The 19,962-nt window shown below is 43.2% G+C and overlaps 1 pseudogene; it reads left to right on the forward strand.

Annotated features, from left to right (window-relative positions):
• Nucleotides 1-2,919: 2,919 nt before the first annotated feature.
• LOC117718682 (uncharacterized) lies at nt 2,920-7,338 on the forward strand (annotated as a pseudogene).
• Nucleotides 7,339-19,962: the final 12,624 nt, after the last annotated feature.

A 19,962-nucleotide genomic window follows, 5' to 3' on the forward strand; every position in this document is an offset into this window, starting at 1 on the left:
CTAACCCTACATCTGGTAGAGGACTAATACTCAAAATATACAAAGAACTCAAGAAGTTAGACTCCAGAAAACCAACAGTAATCCTATGAAAAATTTGAGTATAGTACTAAACAGAGAATTTTCAACTGAAGATTATCAAATGGCTGAGAAGCACTTAAAGAAATGTTCAACATCTTTAGTCAACAGGAAAATGCAAATCAAAACAACTGTGATATTCCACATAACACCAGTCACAATGGCTAATAACAAAAATTCAGGTGACAGCAGGTGTTGGTAAGAATGTGGAGAAAGAGGAATACTCCTCCAAAGCTGGTTAGACTGCAAGCTGGTAAAACCACTTTGTAAATCAATGTGGCGTTTCTTTAGAAAATTGGAAATAGTATTACCTGAATGCCCAGCTATACCATTCCTGGGCATATACCCAAAAGATGCTCCAACAGATAACAAGGATACATGCTCTATTATGTTTAAACCAGCCTTATTTGTAATAGCCAGATGGAAGAAACAACCCAGATGTCTCTCAACAGAAGAATGGATACAGAAAATGTGGTACATTTACTCAGTTGAGTACTAATCAGCTCTTAAAAACAACTTCATGAAATTCACAGGCTGTAGACCGTGTAGGGTGTCTTGTTTTTTGGTGTGGCATAGGCCTTGAACTCCAACCCCAATGGGGCAACAGCAGGTGTTTGGCCATGCCCCTAGAACCCAGGGTCTAGACCTCCATTGACTTTTTAGTCACATAGTTCAATGCAGCCTCTCTCAGAGAGGTTTGCATCACCATCAACAGGTAGAGGGCATGACTACAGGCCTCAAGAGATTTCCATATTAATGAGTTACCTAAAGGCCAGAGGGCATAGCTAACTAACTGACCCTCCATTCTTCTCCCTTCCTATTTAAGTCAAGTCCCCCTTGAGTTTTTGTTTTTGATTTTTTTTTTTTTTTTTGAGGGGGTACACATCCAGATTCAACTACAATCCACCATGTCAATAAAACTCTTGGAACTGGACTTTCTCATGTTATTGGAGCCTGCCATTGTGTTGCCCTTATGGAGGATGTCCCTGTGCTCTAGCAAATAAAACCAACAACAGGCAAATAAATGGAACTAAAAAATATCACCCAGTAACAAAGGAACACACATGGCTTGTACTCACTGATAAGTAGATATTAGCCCAAAAGCTCACGATCCCCATGATACAAACCATAGACCAGATGGAACTTAAAAGGATGGATGACCAGGTTATAGATATTTCAGTCCTATATTGTGGGAGAGGACATGTTGATTAGAGGTATTGAAGGAAGTGGGGAACTTGGGAGAGAGAGAGGAGGAGGAAGAAATCAGGTGGTGCCATATTAAGTACTGGAAGGGCCAGGGAAGAGGTACTGAGTGTCAGGAAATCAACAAAAATATGCAAGAGTTACAGATGAGGAACTGGGGATAGACACAGGTGGTACTAGACTACACGGAAATGAGAGGCTTCCAGGATCCAGTGGATATGACTTTAACCAAAATTCACAGAGAAGTGTCTCCTGTAGAGACCACGTCCAACAGATAGGCACAGTCACTGGTGGAGAAATTTTGCCATGCACTCATCTCAAAGTTTTTAAACCGAAAATGTTTCTGTCCAAAGGAAGAATAGTGACAAAATATGGAGCAGAGACTGAAGGAAGGGCCATCTGGAGACTGCCTGACCTGGTGATCTATCCTGTCTGCAGAAATCAAACCCCAACACTATTGCCATTGCCAAGAGGTACTTGATAACAGGAACTTGGTGTTGTTGTGACTTGGGAGGCTCACCCAGCAACTGAACAATACAAATGTGGATGCTTGAAACAAACCATGAGACTGAGCTAAGGGATCCCAATAGAGCTGGCAGCAGGACTGGAGGAGTGGAGGGGCATTCAACTAAAAGAAAATTTTATGGGTCCCATGAAAAACATATATAAAAGGGCCTTATAGATTCTTTCTCCCTAGCCTGAGTAGCTAAAGTTGCCCCTCTGGTTTGCCAACCAGAGGCCAGTTAATCCGTAAACAAAGAATGCAGAGTTACAGGACAATCGGCTACCCAAGTCATCCCAGGAATGAAGATAAGAGATAAACGTCCGCCTGCAGGAACTGCTCCCCGCCCCCATGGACCGGTTTGGCCAGATGTTCAAAAATTGAAAAACAACCAATCATGTGCACCCACGCGAAAGTTTCTCCTTTTCCCTACCCAGAGCTTATATTAACCTTAAACCCTGGAGCCACGAGGTCGATGCCCCTGTCTCCTACATTGAGACACGTGTCGGCCCGGAACGTTCCGCCATTAAACTACCTCGTGTTCTTGCAGCAAGTTGGTCTTCCGTGTGTCCTTTGGGTGCACGCCATCCTGTGACTTGAGTGGGGTCCCCTTTGGGGGCTTCCCGAGCCTTACATCTTGGTGCATTGGCCGGGAAGCCTGTCCAGGGTTTGCGCGATCACCTAGGACCTCCGAAGACCTCTTGGAGGTGGGTTTAAGTCTGTGTGTCTGTGTGTCTGTGAGTGAGGTGTATTTGAGTGCGGTGTTTGGGTCTGGATTCTGGCTTCTGGCTCAGGTTTAGGTTCTGACAGCTGCCGTTGTGCGACCATGAGGTCCAACGGTCTGAGGCTGAAAAATCTGGGAGACGTCCCAAATGGAAGGGAGTCAGGATAGCCTGACTGCCCATTTTTTTTGAATGAAGGAGACAAAGCACTCCTCCTACAGGGGAAGGTACGAGGACCTGCCCCATTGGAACTTGCATTTGGCTGACTATATAAGACTAAACATGGGCGAGTGTGTTTGGCAGTGCTAGGGTCTTGTGTTCTTATCCTGTTTGTGTGATAGGGTTTTGTGTTCTTATCCCGTTTTTGTGCTAGGGTCTTGTGTTCTTATCCTGATTTTGCGTTTTCTGGTTGACAAGATGGGACAGGCTGTGACAATCCCTTTGTCTTTGTCTATGGACCATTGGTCGGACGTTAGGGACAGAGGACGATTATTGTCAGTAGTTGTAAAAAAGGGGCCTTGGCGGACCCTTTGCACCTCTGAGTGGCCAACTTTCAATGTGGGATGGCCACCTCGAGGGACTTTTGATTTACCCACCATTAGAGCCGTTAGGGCAGTTGTTTTTCAGGAAGGACCAGGGTCGCATCCAGATCATCAACCATACATCACCGTGTGGGAAAACTTGGCTCATTATCCACCCCTGTGGGTTGAGCCTTTCCTCCCACCTCGCCAACCAAGCTCCTGGGTCTTGGCTGTGCGAGAGGGCTCCACAGAAGGAAGACCGAAACCAAGTCAGAATGAAGAAGGTGAGCCCAGCACCCAGCCGGCGTCCGTTTCAAATATATACCCTGATATAGAAGAACCCCCTGAATGGCCCACTCTCCTGCCCCCACCTTACCCCCCAGCTCCCCAACCTGCACTCTGCCCTCAGCCCCTGCACTGGCCCCAGCCTCTGGGGCCACAGGGGGGCCCTCAGCAGGTACCAGGAGCTGATGTGGAGCCACTCCTGTAGGACCTGACTCCACCGTGGCGCTGCCCCTTAGGGCCATTGGGCCGCCCCCAACTGGTGAGAATGAGCTGCAGCTCCTGCAGTATTGGCCTTTTTCCTCCTCTGATCTCTATAATTGGAAAGTTAACCATCCCCCTTTTCCAGAAAATCCTGCAGGACTCACAGGCCTGATAGAGTCCCTGATGTTTTCCCACCAACCCACGTGGGATGACTGTCAGTAGCTCCTACAGACACTGTTCACTACCGAAGAGAGGGAGAGGATTCTCCTTGAGGCTCGGAAAAATATCCGAGATAATCAAGGACACCCCGCCACTCAGGCTGCTATAGACAAGGGGTTTCCCTTGACCTGTCCTCCGTGGGATTACCACACGGCAGCAGGTAGGGAACAGCTGTCCATTTACCGCCGGGCTCTCGTGGCTGGTCTCAGGGGTGCAGCGAGAAAACCCACCAATTTGGCAAAGGTAAGAGAGGTTATGCAAGGAGCGATAGAACCCCCACTCTGTGTTCCTAGAGAGATTCATGGAGGCTTACCTTAGGTACACTCCTTTTGACCCTATGTCAGAGGGGCAGCGAGCTTCTGTAATCATGGCTTTCATTGGACAGTCTGCCCCGGATATTAGAAGGAGGTTACAGCGTATTGAGGGACTGCAAGATTATACTATCAGAGATGTGGTGAAAGAGGCTGAGAAAGTGTATCATAAGAGAGAGCCAGAGGAAAAGAAACAGGAGAGAGAAAAGAAAAAAAGGTCTGAGGATGAAGATAGAAGGGAAAAGAGACAAGAAGAGAACCTAACAAGGATACTGGCCGCAGTGGTAGGAGAAGGAAGGCGTCAGGGAACTGGAAGGGCTAGACAGACAGGGAACCTGGGTGACGGCAGAAGGCAGGGGCCAAGGAGACCCAAAAGAGACCAGCTGTTACTGGAGAGAGACCAGTGTGCATACTGCAAAGAGAAAGGCCATTGGGCCCGAGAGTGTCCTAAAAAGAAAGAGACCAAAGTGCTGTCCTTAGATAGTGAAGATTAGGGAAGTCGGGGTTCGGTTCCCCTCTCTGAGCCTAGGGTAACTCTGAAAATAGAGGGGACCCCTATAGATTTCTTGGTGGACACGGGAGCAGAATATTCTGTGCTTAAAAAACCTCTGGGAAAGATACAAGATAAAAAGACGCTGGTGATTGGGGCTACAGGACAAAAACCGTATCCGTGGACGACTTCTTGTACAGTGGATCTTGGAAGAAACCAGGTATCCCACTCATTTTTAGTAATACCAGAGTGCCCTACGCCCTTACTGGGCAGAGACTTGTTAACCAAACTAAAGGCCCAGATAAAATTTGCCCCCTCTGGACCGGAACTGTCATGGGGAACTGAGACACCCCAAATGTTAATATTGTCCCTTCAGCTAGAAGAAGAATACCGGCTATACCAAGAGAGAGAGAAGCCCTCCGAGGAGCTTCAGGAATGGTTACTTCGATTTCCTCGGGCGTGGGCTGAGACAGGGGGCACGGGAATGGCTAGACAGGCCCCCCCTGTGGTGACTGAGCTCAAGTCTGGAGCCACCCCCATTGGGGTTCGACAGTACCCCATGAGCAAGGAAGCTAGAGAGGGCATATGCCCCCACATTAAGAGACTGTTAGAACAGGGGATTTTAGTCCCTTGCAGGTCCTCTTGGAACACTCCCTTATTGCCAGTAAAAAAAAACGGGGACAAACGACTATCGTCCAGTACAGGATCTTAGAGAAGTCAACAAGAGGGTACAAGATGTCCACCCTACAGTGCCCAACCCCTACAACTTGCTCAGTACATTGCCACCCACTCGAACCTGGTATACCATCTTAGATTTAAAAGATGCCTTCTTCTGTCTGAGGTTACATCCAAACAGCCAGCCCCTGTTTGCTTTCCAGTGGCGGAACCCTGAGAGTGGGAGAACCGGACAACTCACGTGGACGAGGTTACCCCAAGGAGTCAAAAACTCCCCAACACTATTCGATGAAGCTCTACACTGGGACCTTGCCCCCTTCTGCGCTAATAACCCCCAGGTGACTCTTATCATTTATATTGATGACATTTTGCTGGCCACAGAGACCCAAAAAGATTGCGAACTGGGGACTCAGAAGATCCTGGCTGAGTTAGGTGAGTTGGGGTATTGGGTTTCTGCTAAGAAAGCACAGCTATGTCGAACTGAGGTGACATACTTGAAATATACCCTAAAAAATGGACAGCGGTGGCTCACAGAAGCCAGAAAATGGACAGTCACACAAATCCCAACCCCAACCACCCCTCGCCAGGTAAGGGAATTCCTGGGGACCGCGGGATTTTGTAGGCTTTGGATTCCAGGATTCGCCACTTTGGCAGCCCCATTATATCCCTTGACAAAAGAAAAAGGGAAGTTCATCTGGACAAAAGAACACTAGGTGGCTTTCGAAACTCTTAAAAAGACACTGCTACAGGCCCCTGCCCTAGCACTGCCAGATTTAAGCAAGCCTTTTACCCTATATATTGATGAGAGAAAGGGGATCGCCAGAGGGGTCCTCACCCAAGCTCTAGGACCTTGGAAGCGTCCGGTGGCTTATCTGTCAAAAAAACTAGATCCTGTAGCTAGCGGATGGCCCTCTTGCCTTCGAGTGATAGCTGCAACAGCCACACTGATAAAAGATGCTGATAAGCTAACTCTGGGCCAGAAAGTGACAGTAGTGGCCCCCCATGCCCTTGAAAACATCATCAGACAACCGCCAGACCGCTGGATAACCAACGCTAGAATCACCCATTACCAGAGCTTGTTACTAACAGAGTGAGTGACTTTCGCTCCACCTGCCGTCCTCAACTCTGCTACCCTGCTACCTGAAGCCAATGAGACACCAGTACATCAGTGTGAAGAGATACTGGCTGAAGAAACAGGGACCCGGTCAGATTTGACCGACCAGCCATGGCCTGAGGCAGAGACCTGGTTCACCGATGGAAGTAGCTTCGTGAAAGAAGGTAAGCGAAGGGCTGGGGCAGCAGTAGTAGATGGAAGGACTGTCATTTGGGCTAGCAGCCTGCCGGAAGGAACTTCATCGCAAAAAGCAGAACTTATTGCTCTGATCCAAGCCCTAAAACTGGCAGAAGGGAAGTCTGTAAACATTTATACTGATAGCCTATACGCTTTTGCAACAGCCCATGTTCATGGGGCAATTTACAGACAGCGTGGGTTGCTGACGTCTGCAGGCAGAGACATTAAAAATAAAAAGGAGATTCTTGATTTACTAGAGGCTATCCACTTGCCACGAAATGTGGCAATCATCCACTGCCCAGGACACCAGAAGGGGACTGGCCCTATCGAAAAGAGAAACCAGATGGCAGATCAGATGGCTAAAGAGGCGGCACATGGACCAATGACTCTAATAGCCAAAGTGGGGCCCCGCCAGGATGAGAGGGCCCTCGAAAAGAGAGTCCTCACAGAAGAAGAGGGGCTAGAATACCTGACCAGTATGCACCACCTCACCCACCTGGGGGCCAGAAAAATGATAGAACTATCCAACAAATCCCCTTACCACATTCCTAGGCTCCAAAAGACAGCCGAAGATCTGGTAAGAAACTGCAGGACGTGTGCCCTCACTAATGCCGGATCCAGCAGGCATAGTGGGGGAAAGCGCCTACGGGGAGATCGACCTGGAACTTATTGAGAGGTCGATTTCACAGAAGTCAAACCTGCCCGATATGGCAACAAATATCTTCTAGTTTTCATAGACACTTTTTCAGGGTGGGTTGAAGCATTTCCCACCAAGAAAGAAACAGCAAATGTAGTGGCCAAGAAGACACTGGAAGACATCCTTCCCCGATTTGGAGTACCTAAGGTAATTGGGTCAGACAATGGGCCTGCCTTAGTTGCCCAGGTAAGTCAGGGACTGGCCAGACAACTGGGGATAAATTGGAAGTTACATTGTGCTTACCGACCCCAGAGCTCAGGGCAGGTAAAAAGAATGAATAGAACTATTAAAGAGACCATTACGAAATTATCGATTGAGACTGGTGGGAGTGACTGGACAGCCCTTCTCTCCCTAGCCCTGTTCCGGGTCCACAACACACCCGGACCTTTGGGACTAACACCCTTTGAGATACTGTTCGGTGCACCTCCGCCTCTGTTTGAAACCCTAGATAGTGTGGCACACCCTGATGACAATAATTTTATACCTTCCACCCACCTTTTAGCCCATTTAAAGGCCCTTGAGACGATCAGGAGAGATATTTGGGAACAGCTGAAAGACACTTACACCACCGGAGAGCCTGCAGTTCCCCATCAGTTTGAGATTGGAGACGCTGTCCTGGTACGGAGACACTGGATGGGAAATCTCGAGCCGCGCTGGAAAGGACCCTACCTAGTACTGTTGACAACCCCAACCACCATTAAGGTGGAAGGGATCCCCACCTGGGTTCATGCTTCACATGTCAAAAGGGCCCCTCCCGAAACTAGTCCAGATGAGTGGATTTTGGAAAAGACTAATAATCCTCTTAAGTTGCATTTATGTCGTAAACGCAATCCTGAGTCAGGACAGCAACCCCCATACCCCCATTCGACAAACCTGGGAGGTGATTAATGAAGAAGGAAACGCTGTGTGGTCAATTACTGCTATACATCCTCCATGGACTTGGTGGCCAGATCTTACGCCTGATATCTGTAAGTTAGCAGCTGGATTGCTTACCTGGGATCTTCCAGACCACACAGACCTATCTAAACCACCCGCTGAAAGACAGTGTGTTCCTAACGGGATAGGGAGCACACTTGGGTGCTCAGGACAATTCTACCGGGCTAATCTCCGGTCCTCAGGATTGTATGTTTGTTCTGGTCAGGGCCACAATCGAAAGCTCCGACACAAGTGTGGGGGGACCTCTGATTTTTATTGCGCTACATGGGGATGTGAAACTACCGGTGAGGCCTACTGGAACCCTACTTCCACATGGGACTTGATTACGGTAAAGAGGAACAGAAGCTATGATAAGTCCAACCAAGGAGAGAGAGATAGTTCTAAATATCCTGAGAATGGGTGTGGATTTGAAAATAGTCCCAATGGAGCCTGTAAAAATAGCTACTGCAACCCCATAGTTATAAGATTCACTAATGCAGGGAAACAAGACCATCAGAGTTGGCTTAAGGGAAACAACTGGGGATTGCGTATAGATGCTGCTGGAAAAGACCCTGGGTTAATTTTTAAAATTAAGTTGACCCTAGAAACCTCCTCTCCAACGCCTATGGGACCTAACAAAGTCCTTCTTGATCAGGGGCCCCCTCTAAAGTCCCTTACTCAAACACGAGTCCAACCTGCGCCAGTGACTGCTGGTCCTTATGATTTTACCCCCTCACAAGGCCCCAAGATCTTGACCACACCACCCAATCCTTCGACAGGACAGAGACTATTTAATTTGGTCGTTGGAGCCTTCCACACTCTAAATAATACAAGCCCAGACTCTACTGAATCTTGCTGGCTATGTTTAGCAACAACACCCCCATACTATGAGGGAATCGCCATGAACGGTGCCTTTAATAACACCACTTCCCATCACTCCTGCACTTGGGGAACTGAGAGAAAACTAACTCTAACTGAAGTATCGGAGTCAGATTCAGGACTCTGCCTAGGTACCCCACCTGCCTCCCACAGACATCTGTGTAATCAGACAGTCTCTTGTCCTAAAACATCTATCACCTATTATTTGGTACCAGGGCCCAACTGATGGTGGGCTTGCAGTACAGGACTCACCCCTTGTGTGTCTACAAGTGTATTCGAACCAACTACAGACTTTTGTGTGCTTGTGCAGCTGGTACCCAGAATTTACTATCATGCTGTGGGTAATTTCAAAGACAAATTCGAAATTAGGCCAAAAATATACAAGACAGAGCCAGTTTCCCTCACTTTAGCCATCTTACTGGGTGCAGGCGTTACTGCTGGCATAGGAACAGAAGCTGCCACACTGGCCACCGGCCAGCAAGGCCTTAATGCTCTCAGTACTGCTATTGATGAAGACCTAAAAATACTAGAAAAATCTGTTTCCAACTTAGAAAAATCTTTGACATCTCTAACAGAAGTAGTGCTCCAAAACAGACGAGGGCTCGATTTGTTGTTTTTAAAAGATGGTGGACTGTGTGCAGCCCTTAAAGAAGAGTGTTACTTTTATGCTGACCATACTGGAGTAGTCAGAGACTCGATGCAGAGGCTTAGGGAAAGACTAGATAAGAGACAAAAAGATCGAGATGCCCAACAGGGCTGGTTCGAGTCCTGGTTCTCAGGATCTCCCTGGATGACTACCTTGTTTTCTACCTTGGCTGGACCGGTGATGATAATTTGCTTAATTTTGATTTTCAGCCCATGTGTGATAAATAGAGTTATGACCATCGTCAAAAATAGAGTTGATGCTGTCCAATTAATGGTGTTGAGACTACAGTGCCAACCACAGGAAGATCCTGATAAGGTAGAAAATGATTTTTAGAGCCTAGGCTAGATATTTTAAGGTTAAAATTATTCAGGAGAGGGAGAGGGAAAATAAAAGAAAATTTTATGGGTCCCATGAAAAACATATATAAAAGGGTCTTATAGATTCTTTCTCCCTAGCCTGAGTAGCTAAAGTCGCCCCTCTGGTTTGCCAACCAGAGGCCAGTTAATCCGTAAACAAAGAATGCAAAGTTACAGGACAATGGGCTACCCAAGTCATCCCAGGAATGAAGATAAGAGATAAACATCCACCTGCAGGAACTGCTCCCTGCCCCCATGGACCGGTTTGGCCAGATGTTCAAAAATTAGAAAACAACCAATCGTGTGCACCCTCGCGAAAGTTTCTCCTTTTCCCCACCCCGAGCTTATATTAACCCTAAACCCTGGAGCCACGAGGTTGATGCCCCTGCCTCCTACATTGAGACACGTGTCGGCCCGGAACGTTCTGCCATTAAACTACCTCGTGTTCTTGCAGCAAGTTGGTCTTCCGTGTGTCCTTTGGGTGGGCACCATCCTGTGACTCGAGTGGGATCCCCTTTGGGGGCTTCCTGAGCCTTACACAACCATATAGGAAAAACAACATCTGCTAGCTGGACCACCCAGTGATCCCAGGGACTAGACCACCAGCCAAGTATACAGGGAGGGATCCATGGCTACAGATACATTTGTAGCAGAGGCTGGCCTTGTCAGACATCACTGGGAGAGGAGGCCCTTGGTCCTGTGGAGGTCTGATGCCCCAGAGTAGCAGGATGCTGGAGCAGTGAGGTAACAGAGTATGGGTGATTGGGGGAGCCCCCTTATGGAGACAAAAGGAAGGGAGGAGAAGGCAGATGTGGTGTGGCAACATTGTGGAGTGGTGACCTGGATATGGAATATCATTTGAGATGTAAATGATTAGAAAAAATAATTTAAAAATATAAAGAATGCCATGCAAAGAAAAAATACATCTTGATAAAACTCTAACCAAGCAAGTGAAAGGTCTATAGAAAAATAACTTCAATTCTCTAAAGAAGGAAATTATAGAAGACCTTGAAAGATGGAATGATCCCCCATATTCATGGATGGCAGGATTAATCTGCCAAAAATGACCATCTTACCAAAAGCTATCTACAGATTGAATGCAATCCCCATCAAATTTCCAACTCCATTCTTGACAGAGATAGAAATAAAAATGTTTAAATTCATTTGAAACAACAAAAACCCAGTACAGTGAAAACTATTTTCATCAATAAGAAAATTTCTGGAAGAATCACTATTCTTGACCTTAAAAAATCACCATCCTTGACCTCAAAGGAGTGACAGTGATAAAAACTTCATGGTATTGGTACAGAGACAAATAGGTAGATCAATGTAATAGTATTGAAGACCCAGAAATGAACCCACACACCTATGATCACTTGATCTTTGACAAAGAAGCTAAAACCATCTAGTGGGGTAAAAAAGTCTTTTCAACAAATGGTGCTGGTTCAACTGTTGGTCAGCATGAAGAAGAATGCAAATTGACTCATTCTTATCTCCTTGTACAAAGCTCAAGTCCAAGTGTATCAAAGACTTCCATATAAAACCAGACTCGAGTATCTTAGGTAAGGAGAAAGCAACACTGGCCCCAAACAGGGAGTAACTGGGACCCACTGGAAAACAGAAATTCACTCCTGGCCTGGGCCACTGGTTCCTTTCAGTCTGTGTCCAAGCACTAAGGAGATCTTGGTCTTCAGCTCTAACCCCAACAGCAACAACCCCCAGACAGTTCTGACACAACCAAAATATTAGGAAAGACAGGCTCTAGTCAGAGACAGCACAGGCAAAACTAAGGAAATCCAGATGGGTAAAGGTAAGTGCAAGAACATAAGCAATGCAGGGTACTTGACATCATCAGAACCTAGTTCTCCCACAATAGAAATTCCTGAATTCCACATATCACCAGGAGAGCAAGATTCGAATTGGAAATCACTTCTAATAATGATAATAAAGGACTGTAAGAAGGACATAAATAACACTCTCAAAAAAATTGAGAACACAGGTAAACAGGTAGAAGCCCTTAAAGAGGAAACACAAAAATTCCTTAAAGAATTACAAGAAAACACAACAAAATAGGTGAAGGAATTGAACGAAACCATCCAGGATATGAAAATGGAAGTAGAGACAATAAAGAAATAACAAAGGGAGACTACCCTGAAGGAAGAAAACTTAGGAAAGAAATCAGGAGTCATAGATGCAAGAATCACCAATAGAATACAAGAGATAAAAGAGAAAATCTCAGGTGCAGAAGATACCATGGAAAATATTGACACAACTGTCAAAGAAAATGCAGAGTGCAAAAAGTTCTTAACCCAAAACATCCAGAAAATCCAGGACACAATGAGAAGACCAAATCTAAGGATAATAGGTATAGAAGAGATTGAAGATTCAAAACTTAAAGGGCCAATAAATATCTTCAACAAAATTATAGAAAAAAACTTTCCTAACCTAAAGAAGGAGATGCCCATATACATACAAGAACCTGACAGAAGGCCAAATAGCCTAGACTGGAAAAGAAATACCTCCCATCACATAATAATCAAAACACAAAAATGCACAAAACAAAGAAAGAATATTAAAAGCAGTAAGGGAAAAAGGCCAAGAAACATATAAAGGCAGACCTATCAGAATTTTACCAGACTTCTCACCATATACTATGAAAGCCAGAAGATCCTGGACAGATGTCATACAGACCCTAAGAGAACACAAATGCCAGCCCAGGCTACTATACCCAGCAAAATTCTCAATTACCATAGATGGAGAAACCAAGATATTCTATGACAAAATGAAATTTGCATAATATCTTTCCACAAACCCAGTACTACAAAGGATAATAGAGGGAAAGCTTCAATACAAGGAGGGAAATTATAACCTAGAAAGAGCAGGAAAGTAATATTCTTTCAACAAATTCAAAAGATAGCCACACAATGCCACCAGTAATAACAAAAATAAAAGGAAGAAACAATCTCCTCTCCTTAATATCTCTTAACATCAATGTACTCAATTCCCCAATAAAAAGACGTAGACTAATGGACTGGGTAAGTAAACAGGACCCAGCATTTTGCTGCATACAAAAACCTCACCTCAGTGACAAAGACAGACACTACCTTAGAGTAAAAGGCTGGAAAACACTTTTTCAAACAAATGGTACTAAGAAACAAGCTGTAGTAGCTTTTTAAATATTAAATAAACTTGACTTTCAACTCAAAGTTATCAAAAAGGATAAGAAAGGACATTTCATACTCATCAAAGGAAAAGTCAACCAACATGAACTCTCAATTCTGAACATCTATGCGCCAAATGCAAGAGCACCCCGTTTCAATAAAAAAAAAAAAAAAAAAAAAAAAAAAACCTTACTGAAGCTCAAAGCACACATTGCACCTCACTCTCAGCAATGGAAGACCATGGAAACAGAAACTAAACAGAGATACAGTGAAACTAACAGAAGTTAATGAACCAAATACGTTTAACAGATATCTATAGAACATTTCATCCTAAAACAAAAGAATATGCCTTTTTCTCAGCACCTCATAGTACCTTCTCCAAATTAGACCATGTAATTGGTCACAAAACAGGCCTCAACAGATACAAGAAAGTTGAAATAGTCCCATGCAACCTATCAGCTCAACATGGACCAAGGTTGGTCTTTAATAACAACAAAAACAATGGAAAGCCTGCATTTACATGGAAGCTGAACAACACTCTATTCAATGATAATGTGGTCAGGGAAGAAATAAAGAAAGAGATCAAAGACTTTTTAGAATTTAGTAAAAATGAAGACACATCATACCAAAACTTATGAGACACAATGAAAGCAGTGCTAAGAGGAAAACTCATACCTCTAAGTGCTTACAAAAAGAACCTGGAGGGAGCACACACTAGCAGCTTGCCAACACACCTGAAAGCTCTAGAACAAAAAGAAGTAAACATACCAAATAGGAGTAGAGAGCAGGAAATAATCAAACTTTGGGCTGAAATCAACCAAATAGAAACAGAAAGAACTATTTTAAAAAAATCAATAAAACCAGGAGCTGGTTCTTTGATAAAGTCAACAAGATAGATAAACCCTTAGCCAGACTAATCAGAGAGCATAGAGACAATATTCAAATTAATAAAATCAGAACTGAAAAGGGAGACATAACAACAGAAACTGAGGAAATTCAAAGAATCATTAGATCCTACTATAAAATCCTATACTCAAACAGATTGGAAAATAAAGATGAAATGGACAATTTCCTAAACAAATACCAGTTACCGAAGTTAAATCAGGCCCAGATATATCATCTAAATAGTCCCATAAGCCCTAAAGAAATAGAAGCAGTCATAAAAAAAAAAAAGTCTGGGACTGGATGGTTTTAGTGCAGAGGTCTATCAGCCCTACAAAGAAAACTTAATACCAATTCTCTATAAACTGTACCACAAAATAGAAACAGAAGGAACACTACCCAATTCATTCTATGCAGCCATAATTACTCTCATTCTTAAACCACACAAAGACCCAACAAAGAAAGATAACTTCAGACCAATCTCCCTTATTGATTAAAAAATACTCAATAAAATTCTTGCAAACCAAATCCAAAAACACATCAAAACAATCATCCAACATGACCAAGTAGGCTTTAAGCCAGGAATGCAGGGATGGTTCAATATACAGAAATTCATCAATGTAACCTACTATATAAACAAACTCAAAGAAAAAAAACACATGATCATATCACTAGACTCTGAGAAAGCATTTGACAAAATTCAACATACCTTATTGGTAAAAGTCTTGGAAAGATTAGCAATCCAAGGCCCATACCTAAACATAGTAAAAGCAATATATAGAAAACCAGTAACCAATATCAAACTAAATGGAGAGAAACTTGAATCAATCCCACTAAAATCAGGGACTAGACAAGGCTGATCACTCTCTCCCTACCTATTCAATATACTACTGGAAGTCCGAGCCGGAGCAATTAGACAACAAAAAGAGGTCAAAGGAATACAAAATGAAAAGGAGAAAGTCAGAATTTCACTATTTGCAGATGATATGATGGTATACTAAAGTGACCCTAAAACTTCCACCAGAGAACTGCTAAACGTGATAAACAAACTTCAGCAAAGTGGCTGGATATAAAATTAACTCGAACAAATCACTAGCTTTCTTCTACTCAAAAGATAAACAAGAAATTAGTGAAATGACACCTTTCACAATAGTCACAAATAATATAAAGTACCTTGGTGTGACTCTCACCAAGCAAGTAAAACATCTATATGGCAAGAACTTCAAGTACCTCAAGAAAGAAATCGAAGCAGATCTCAGAAGATGGAGAAATTTCCCATGCTCATGGGTTGGAAAAATTAATATAGTAAAAATGGCTATCTTGCAGAGAGCAATCTACAGACTTAATGCAATCCCTATCAAAATTTCCATTCAATTCTTCACAAAGATAAAAAGAGCAATTCTCAAATTCATTTGGAATAACAAAAAAAAAAAAAAAAAAAAAAAACCAGGATAGCGAAAACTATTCTCAACAATAAAAGAACAACAAAAGAACAATAAAAGAACTTCTGGGGGAATCACGATCCCTGACTTCAAACTGTACTACAAAGCAATAGTGATAAAAAACTGCATGGTATTGGTACAGAGACAGGCAGGAGGATTAGTGGAATAGAATAGAAGACCCAGAAACGAACCCCCATACCTATGGTCACTTGGTCTTTGACAAAGGAGCTAAAACCATCCAGTAGAAAAAAGACAGCATTTTCAACAAATGGTGCTGGTTCAAGTGGAGATCAGCATGTAGAATAATGCAAATTGACCCATACTTATCTCCTTGTACAAAGCTCAAGTCCAAGTGGATCAAGGACCTCCACATAAAACCAGACACACTGAAACTAATAGAAGAGAAAATGAAGAAAAGCCTAAATCACATGGGCACAGGGGAAAAGTTTCTGAACAGAACACTAATGGCTTATGTTCTAAGATCAAGGATTGAGAAGTGGGACCTCATAAAACTGCAAAGCTCCTGTAAGGCAAAGGACACTGTCAGTAGCACAAAGTGGCAACCAATAGATAGGGAAAAGATCTTTACCAATCCTACATCTGATATGATATGATGATATACAAAGAACTCAAGAAATTAGACCCCAGACAAACAAATAACCCTATTAAAATGGGGTACAGAGCTAAACTAAGAATTCTCAACTAAGGAAACTCGAATGGCCAAAAAACACCTAAAGAAATGTTCAGCATCCTTAGTCATTAGGGAAATGCAAATCAAAACAACCCTGAGATTCCACCTCACACCAGTCAGAATGTCTAAGATCAAAAACTTAGGTGATAGCAGATGCTGTCAAAGGTGTGGAGATAGAGGAACCCTCCTCCATTGATTGGTGGGATTGTAAGCTGGTTCAACCACTATGGAAATCAGTCTGATGGTTCCTCAGAAAATTGAACATAGTATTACCTGAGGACCCAGGTATACCACTCCTGGGCATATACCCAAAAGATGCTCCAGCATACAACAGGGACATGGGCGCCACTATGTTCATAGCAGCCTTATTTATAATAGCCAGAAGCTGGAAAGAACCCAGATGTCCTTCAACAGAGGAATGGATAGAGAAAATGTGGTGCATTTACACAATGGAGTACTACTCAGCTATTAAAAACAATGAGTTCATGAAATTTTTATGCAAATAGATGGAACTGGAAAATATCACTCTGAGTAAGGTAACCCAATCACAAAAAAATCACACATAATATGCACTCACTGATAAGTGGATATTAGCCTGAAATCTCACAATACCTAAGATACAATGCATAGACCACATGAAGCTCAAGAAGAAGAAGGAAGTGCAAAGTGTGGATGCTTTGGTCCTTCTTAGAAGGAGTATCAAAATACTCAACCAGAGCTCCCAGGGTCTACACCTCCAGCCTGGGAACAAAAAGCAAGGGACTCATGGCTCCACCTTTATAGGTAGTTGAGGATGGCCTTGTTAGGCATCAGTAGAAGATGAGGGCCATGGTCCCTGAAAGTTTGGATTCCCTAGTGTTGGGGAATTTGAGAGCAGGGAGGCAGGAATGGGTGGATGGAGGGAGCACCCCCTCATAGAAGTGAGTGGAGCGTGGATGGGATAAGGGGTTTGGGGGGAGGAATAGGAGAGGGAATAACATTGAAAGGTAAATAAATAAAATATTTAATAAAAAAATCAGACAATAGATCTGGCGATTGTAGTTGGGCAGTTGAGACTTTTGGTCAACAATTTATTATGGGGATTTCATATAATCCTCAAGGACAAGGTATTGTGGAAGATGCCCATGGACCTTTAAAAAGATTGGTGAGACATACTGTTGTTGAGACAAAGAATGATGCTAACCTGTGAGCTTGCTGATTTCCCTGACAAGGGTGATTGGGGAGCTGTATTGGACATATGTTCCTGACTCACCTTTGCTTGACTATATCCAGATAGGACAAGCTGCTTTGCCTCAAGTTTTTAGGCCTTTTGCTATAGAGAATCAAAAAGAGAAATTATGTCTCTTGTGTTTTTCTTAAAGGTGACCAGCTATTAGGACTCAATCATGTACTGGTCTAGAAATTAATCCAATATTGGAAATAACAGTCTACATTTGGAAGGCTGGATCTGGACTTTGTCAGAGACATATTTGGAAGTTAACTGTAGTTCACTATGATGCTATGATAGCAAGAGATAAAGTTGGGATGGGATCTGGATTTCAAACAATGATTAGTGTATGTTTTAAGGCTCTTTTAATTGTCAAGCTAAAATTAGTTTTGTCTCTTCTACAGTACTTATTGTAAGTTGCATTGACGGTATAATTTTCAATTATGTTAGTGTGTTGAAAACTGGCATGTGTGTTACGGGAGTCTATCATCCAGCTTTTGTATCACTTCTCTGAGTATTAGAAAATCTTGATTCTCTGAAAAAGCTTAAAAGTTCTGGAAGAAGTGAGTTAGGCTTTAAGCAGAAGCAAGAGGGTAGTAGAGTTGATTATTGCTGGTATAACAGCTTTAATTTCATTAATTGCTAGCACCAAAGCTTCTGCAATAGCATTGACATAAGGAGTTAAGACAACTATTTTTGTTAACTATCTAGCAAAAAAAATTTGCTAATGTATTGAGTATACAAAAGGATTTATATAGGTATCTAGAACAACAGATGGTGCTCTATAACCTATTCAAATTATCTGAAGGAGGTTCAGGGTTCAAGAGTTAGGAGCCATCCCAAGTGTCCTGACAAATATCATTGGAGTAGTGTTACTTCTAAAATTTACAATGATTGTTATTATAATTAGACAGAAGTTTAAAGACACCTGTAGGATATTTTGCATAATCCTAACACCTCTCTGGGTTCCTTAACTTTGCATAGTGAGATTATGAATTTAAAGAATGCTGCTATGCTGAGCTTTGATGCTGAAGATAATGCTGATAAAATTATCCATGACCTGAGGTCAGTATTTCCATTTTGGTCAAACCTCAGGAATGGCAGATAGAGCTTGATCAGGCTAGCCCTTCTTGTCCTGGGATTACTTTTATTTCTGCCCATCATGTTAAAGCTTGTCTCTAACTACATCAACAGGCTGACATCCAAAGTACATGACTTGAAACTGAAAATGTACCCCCGACAGAGTTATTAATTTAACAAGCTGGCAAGCCCAGGACGGGTAAGATTCTACACAGAGCCTTACCAACCTAAATCATAAGTGCATTGCCTTTGATAATGCATATTCTATGATGGGTAAGGAAGATATTCTTGTCAGAATGACTTAAGACAGGCTCAGTCTGGTTTATATAATAAAAACGGGGAGATGTAGACAGCTTTTGTGCAGCCTGGCAGGAATCTGTCATTGGCCAAGGGCAAGGAAATGGACTGCAGGCAGAAATCTGACATTGGGCTGGAATAAAGAAGTAATTTCAGGCAGAAATCTAAATCTTAGTCTAGAACAAAGAAATAATTATAGGCAAAAATCTAAATATTAAGCTAGAACAAAGAAATAAGCTTCAGGTATGAAAATTACTTTGGGTCAGGACAGAGAAGTAGGCTCAGATATTTTGGTCATCCTGATATGTCCTACCCAGGCACTGGAGAAGTTAGAAGGAATGAAGGAGCTGAAAAAGCTGAAGGCGTTTGTCAATAGGAAGAACAACAATATCAACCAACTACATCCATAAGAGCTCCCATATACTAAACTACAAACCCATGGCTTAAGGTGCATATGTAGCAGAGGATGGCCTTATCTGACATCAATGGGATAGGAGACTTTTGGTTCTGTGAAGGCTTGATGCCCCAGCCTAGCGGAATGCTAGGGTGATGAGGTGAGAGTTGGAGGGTGGGTAGGGGAGCACCTTCATAGAAGCAGGTTGCAGGGGGCTAATGAAATAAAGGGTTTGTGGAGGGTAAACTAAGAAAGGGAATAACAAAAAAACCAATAAAATATATTTTCTCCATATACATTCACCAAATCTAGACACTATTGTGAATGCCAAAAAGTGCATGCTGCCATAGCCTGATATAGCTGTCTTCTGAGAGGCTCTGCCACAGCCTGACAAATACAGAGGCAGATGCTCACAGCCAACCATTGGATTGAGCATGGGGTCTCCAGTGGAGGAGTTAGAGAAAGGACTGAAGGAGCTGAAGGGTTTTGCAACCTCATAAGAAGAACAATAATATCAACCAACCAGAACACCCAGAGCTCCCAGGAACAAAACCACCAACCAAGGAGTACACATGGAGGGACCCATGGCTCCAGCTGCATATGTAGCAGAGGATGGGCTTGTTGGGCATCAATAGGAGGAGAAACTCTTGGTCTCATGAAGGCTTGATGCCTTAACGTAGAGTAATTCGAGGGCAGGGAGGCTAAAGTGAGTGGGTCGGTGGGGAACTACCTCATAGAAGCAGGGGAGGGTTAATGGGATAGGGGATTTCAGGGGGTGTAACCTGGAAAGGAAATAACATTTGAAATGTAAATAAAGGAA

Source organism: Arvicanthis niloticus, chromosome 13 (assembly GCF_011762505.2).
Source record: "Arvicanthis niloticus isolate mArvNil1 chromosome 13, mArvNil1.pat.X, whole genome shotgun sequence".
Taxonomy (NCBI): Eukaryota; Metazoa; Chordata; class Mammalia; order Rodentia; family Muridae; genus Arvicanthis; species Arvicanthis niloticus.